Raw genomic sequence first — 6,180 nt, forward strand, 5'->3', positions numbered from 1 at the left:
TGTGCTACGTATTGTTGTTCAATAAAAGTTTGCTCCCATAAATTGATTCTTCCGTTCACTGTGTGGCACGTTGCGCCGTCGTGTTTGAACCAAAGGTCGTTCACATCACCTCCAATATAAGTACGAACAAGTAAGGGATGGCTAAGTTCAGGTGCAACTGAACTTTTATACTCTTGCAATTTGCAAAAATCAAAGTCAGGAAAATACTTTAAGGTGTAAAACCAATCATATAGAGTAAAGTCAGCCGTATGTTCGAAAATCCAGGTAATAGTTATATAGGAGCTATATATGTATAGCTATATGTCAAGTTTTAGCTCAAACTTATTTATTTCAGGCTCAAAGACACACTGTTCTGAATAAAACACGCACTGTTATTTTCATTGGGATAACTCACATATTGGCCGATATATGCGGTACAAAGTCACCCCATTATATGAGAGGGATTATCCCTTAATTTTATAAGGTGGCACACACTAAAAACATTAGTCGTGCAAAGTTGTATCCCGTTATATTAATTCCTTTTTGATTTGTTTATTGGAAACTTAACGAATCAAGTAGAATTTAAATTTGTGATATGTGGGAAGTAGGCAGAAGCTCTCATAAGATTTGTACTAAGTAAATTTGGATGTAGTAGATTGAGTGGTCTAGGAGATATGCACATTAAACTTGTTAGTGATCCGATTACGCCCATCTACGAACTCAACTAAGTGTACCAAGTTCCATTGAGATATCTCAATTTCCACTCAAGTCGCAGCTTGCTCGGACGGAAGGACAGACAGACAGTCGAATTTCAACTTTTCTCGTCATCCTGATCTTATATATAAGCCCCGCTTAGTTTTAGGTGGTACATACAAGCGTTAGGTGAACAAAACTATAATACTCTGTAACAACTATAAAAATTATGAAAACCAATAAAATAATCACAAAACAAATCTATATATATAAAGGAAAGTTGTGTTAGTTACACCATTTATAACCCAAGAACGGCTAAACCATAAATACAAAAATAATATTTCAAATCATAAGCATTTGCTCAAAATTCATATTTGTAGGAATCATTTGATTATATGCGAACGATTTTAAACAGATTCTTCTTCAAAAATAATACAATTCCTAAGTATTTGGAATAGTAGAACAGACCTGAAACCAAATGCGCAGTGAAACAGATTATAACTGCCTACATATACATACATATATTATACCACGAGCATCCCAAACGACTGATGTCATAACCAGCCAGCCGACTTTTTCGTCTTTCTATTCCTGAGAATCGGTCCATCATGTGCATTCCACTAGAATGACTGTCGATTGGACTCCAGTGGGATATGATGGAGCTATGTTTTATTGTCACACACCGACGCAAAAATTCGTTTTTACTCCGATTACTTCACTCAAACACTCAGTTATTCGTTGGTTTTGTTGAATTATGAACTTGCGAGGTGCCCACTTTGCACAGATCTTTCGCCTCTTTTCGCTTGGCAAATATCTTTTCATCGGGGGATTTCCCTGAGTTCAAATTCAACAGTATTTTTCCCCAAAAAGCAATGCTTTATCAATATACGAATGCTTTATGATCCATTTTTTTGTAAACTAACACAAGTTGCTTCACAAACATGCTATGTAGTTATAAACCAACTAATAGAAATGATATACATAGATGGTAGTAGTAGTATTATCTATGTATCAGCCACAGTGAAGCGTAGACGGGTCCTCTATTAAGTTTATAAAAATAATTAAGAAAAAAGAACTAAATAATTAAAATCAAGAAAAGAAAGAAAACAATCAATATAAAAAAGGAACAAAAACAAAATGTGAAAAATTTAAAATGACAGTTGTTGTAATTAAGAACATGTTTACTTTTTCTTTATTTACTGTTAATCAGACATTATTTTTAGCTTTTATATTGCTGTTCTTGTGAATCTTCAGTGTTCCGCTGAGGTCTGGCTTTATTTTTGCTTTTTTGTGCAGTTCTAGATAACTGCGTTCAATTCTACAAAAAAATTTTGAATTATTTCGATTACTTTTACTTTCATTTAATTTTTTGTTCACCTTTCTATTATTATCGCAACTCTGATTGTTGTAAGAGCACTCTTAATTTTTGTGTCCTTTTTTTTGTGCCTTGCTCTCTTTCATATTTTTCGTTAAATCAAACAGCTTGTTACATATCTATGCAAATACATATTTATTACATCAGTAGTCGACAAAATTGTGGATTCGACGATTTTAGAATTGGTCTCATATTACGGGTTCCTAAAATTCAGTTCAAGATAATTTATTTTAAAAGAATTTGTTAAATCGAAAACCGGAACAATAATTATATTATTTATTCACATTGACGACAGTAAAGATTCAGGCACAACAAAACAGTTATGCACTTCACTTTTGGGTAACGAGTATCCTTTTAGCCAACAGGAATTTTCTTCATCAAAGAATGATACACATATCTTGTCAGCAGATTTAGACAGGCCACCAACAGCCCATAGTTTATTGTCTAGTGATATGCAAGCTATATAACAATCAGCATCTACCAGAAAGCAAATTTTTGACATCAAGCGTTTGGCGAAAATGAACTCAATATACAAATATACCTGTGATAATTTGTCTTGCTGAGGATCGTATCGTTCAACACCGTTAAGGCTTAAAACATTAATGTGACCTTTATGTCCAGCTACCTGTAACATAAAAAGTAGCAATAAACGCTTTGTTTAATTTTAATAGAGTTAAGAGGACTTCATGCCGAAGTACCTTATTTTCTTTATTATCCATACCACCCTCACACATCTAGTCTAAAGTTCTAGTTCACCATTAAGCTTAAAGTTAACCTGAAATTGTTAAAGCCCACAATCGCCATCGTTAGGTAATTCGTTACAGATTCATATATATTCACCTTTCCACCGACGACAAAGCATTATTACCCTCATAACCACCAATCGCGTAGATTTTACCATTTAATTCGACAACGCAGTGTATCCTTCTTTCCTGGCTCATCTAGGGTAAATTTTGCCATGTCTTATTTCGTATATTCCAGCTGTGGACGACGTTAATTGTGACACCACTTTTACAACCGCCAATAAATAATAAATTATCGTCCTTTAAAATAGTTCTATATCATTCGTAATCGATTTTTATACTCGGATATTCCTGCCACTTATCCTCAGCTTTGTTATATTGCAACAGCTTGGGATTCAGCTATTCCAAAAATATTGTAAGTACATTAATGTAAGATTATCATTTTTGAATATATGCCATAGTATGCGTTTCTTCTTCTTAATTGGCGTAGACACCGCTTACGCGATTATAGCCGAGTTAACAACAGCGCGCCAAGCGTAGCCAGGTCCTTCTCCACTTGGTCCTTCCAACGGAGTGGAGGTCTTCCTCTTCCTCCGCTTCCCCCGGCGGGTACAGCGTCGAATACTTTCAGAGCTGGAGTGTTTTCGTCCATTCGGAAAACATGACCTAGCCAGCGTAACCGCTGTATCTTAATTCGCTGAACTATGTCAATGTCGTCGCATATGTCGTACAGCTCATCGTTCCATCGGCTGTGGTATTCGCCGTTGCTAAAGCGCAAAAGACCATAAATCTTCCGCAGAACCTATCTCTCGAAAACTCGTAACGTCGCCTCATTAGATGTTGTCAACTTCCATGCCTCTGCACCATATAGCAGGACGGGAATTATGAGCGACTTATAGAGTTTGGCTTTTGTTCGTCGAGAGAGGACTTTACTTTTCAATTGCTTACTCAGTCCGAAGTAGCACCTGTTGGCAAGAGTTATCCAGCGTTGGATTTCCAGGCTGACATTGTTGGTGGTGCATTTACCTCCGAGCAAATCGGTAGGATCGTTTTCTCACCACAATTTGTAGCACTATCCCCACGTTCGGATAAATCGGATATTTATCATTGGCCGTGCAGTGGGCTCTCTGATCCACGATAACGCCTTGAAGGCCAGTAGCTCACATCCAGGTAACGGATGTATGTGTGTCAACAGAAAGTTCACATTGAATTAGGTAAGCCGCAGACAAGCTATTAAAAGTGACAGTTGCCCTTGACGCGCAGGTACATCGTAATTGAAACAGCGTTTTATGGCATCGTAGGCATCTTCCTTACGGGTTATATTCAAATTGTCAGATACGAGAATACGTTGCAATTTTTCTACATCAAAATTCAAAAACTCATCGCTTCGGTTGATCTGGTGTTATTAGAAACAAAATTTAAATTATACAAATACCGTTACTGTGGAACGTTACGTGTATATTTAGACTCACCTATATGAAATTCTCTGTCCCGTATTCGATGATTTTCTGCTTAAGAAGTTCACACTGCGTTTCACGCTCCAGCGTATAAGCACCCTGTAAAGTGAATTCATCAATATGTGTCATGGGGTAGTCCACGCTACTGGCTACGGCATCGTCCAATTGCAAAACGATTGCCGCATTTAGCAATGCAGCGACATTGCTAACGGTAATAAGGGCTTGTCCGGTGTAACAAACGGTTATTAGATGCTCAAAAATATCGCTATCGATTCATTTATCTCGATGACTGGTATAGTGCCTTAATTGCTATTGAAAAGGTTCTCGAAGTAATCAATGGCAATCAATTCTGTAATCGATATCATTTATCTCGATGACTGGATTAGTGCCTTGATTGCCATTGAAAAGGTTCTCGAAGTAAGGACTCGCTGCTGCGAGTATCAAACGATGCGCGGGTACACTGAAAAAAAAATTATAAATATTAATCTGTATAAATTTATATAAGCTGAGGACAAAGTAATACTTACAGAGCCGTTGGGTTTGAAACTTTAAATGTCACATTGATTAAAGACTGCTCGTCGTAGAAGCTACATATTTTTGCCATTAATTTCTCCATGAAACGGTTCTGCTCACTGGAATTTCTCTGAAGAGCAAGTGTATGAGAAGAACTTGTGGCCTTTACTAGTTACTTAACTTTCCTTCTATAATAAAAAATTACAATATTGATTAAAATATTTCAAATAAGTAAATGCACTTGGAAGCTTTCTTCTTCCAAGTTGTCTGGTGTACACTAAATCTGCGTCCGTTCAGTAGCTTGGCAGCTTTGATGGTCCGTTGAACTCCGAGCCTAGTAAAATACCAACCGCAGTTCTTTATTTGTAGTTATCGCAGCTTTTAATCGAACGTTCCTGAACTACTAAGGGTGGAAAATAAACAAAAAGATGTCTTAGTAACCTTAAGATCTCTCGCTGTGGTATTTAGTTACGCTTTATATGTATGAGACCTTTGTAGAAGGGCCAGACTTGAAATAGCTCATTTTCAAAACCAGCACCCAAAATCATTATTTTTTAGTTCTTCGCATAGAATTCCTTCTCTAATAATCCTGGTCGATCCAACACCGGGGTGTTCATAGTTCTTTAACGTGCGAGTGATTTATAAACACCTTCACGGCCAGCGTTATTTTTTTTATTAAAAAAAACGCTAAAACTATTTATTCTTTACAATCTTTAAGTTCGTATACCGAAATGTGAGCTCACAGACGAATAAAAGAAATCGGCTCTTTATAAAATATTTAACGAAAGTGTTTCCCGTTGCATTGTACGGAAAATGCACGAAATTGGCCATTTCCGTACTCCAACTTTAAGCAACGAAGTGGACAAAATACGGGGAAAAAAATCATCCGGAAACCAAACGACAAACGAAGAGTGATCAGAGAAGCTGATTTTCAATGGCCACACAACCCGAAATAAACTAAATTTCCAATGCTAAAAATCGAAGTGTAATTTTGAAGCTCGCAAACGAATATTAATATAAGAGTGAAAGCTTCTGGAATACCGTAATGGGTAAATTTTGGAATAGCATTCCTCGATTTCGGGGTTAAAATGGGTATGTACGGATAGAGAAGCTCCTCTTAATTAAGAAAATACATTTATATAGTTGCCGCTGATTTAAGGTTTTTCAGATATTTGCATTTAAAGTTCAAAAATTCAACTATTAAAATGCGTGTTTTTCCCATTTATAATGAATTTTATGGTTATATTTTTAACTTTTATATTCACTAACACTTCATTAAATCGTTTCTTACCATTTATTTTATATTAAATAGTGCAAAAATAACTTTTATTGAACATTTAACTTTTGTTCATTTATTTTTGTTCGTACAATAACAAAAGGGTTGCATTCCAACTAATAATCAGTGCTACCTTACGTTCAT

General features: G+C 36.1%; 1 pseudogene; it reads right to left on the reverse strand.

Moving 5' to 3' along the window:
* Positions 1-2,887: 2,887 nt before the first annotated feature.
* LOC120779966 lies at positions 2,888-6,180 on the reverse strand (annotated as a pseudogene).

The sequence above is a fragment of the Bactrocera tryoni genome, unplaced genomic scaffold (genome assembly GCF_016617805.1).
Source record: "Bactrocera tryoni isolate S06 unplaced genomic scaffold, CSIRO_BtryS06_freeze2 scaffold_111, whole genome shotgun sequence".
NCBI classification, from domain to species: Eukaryota; Metazoa; Arthropoda; class Insecta; order Diptera; family Tephritidae; genus Bactrocera; species Bactrocera tryoni.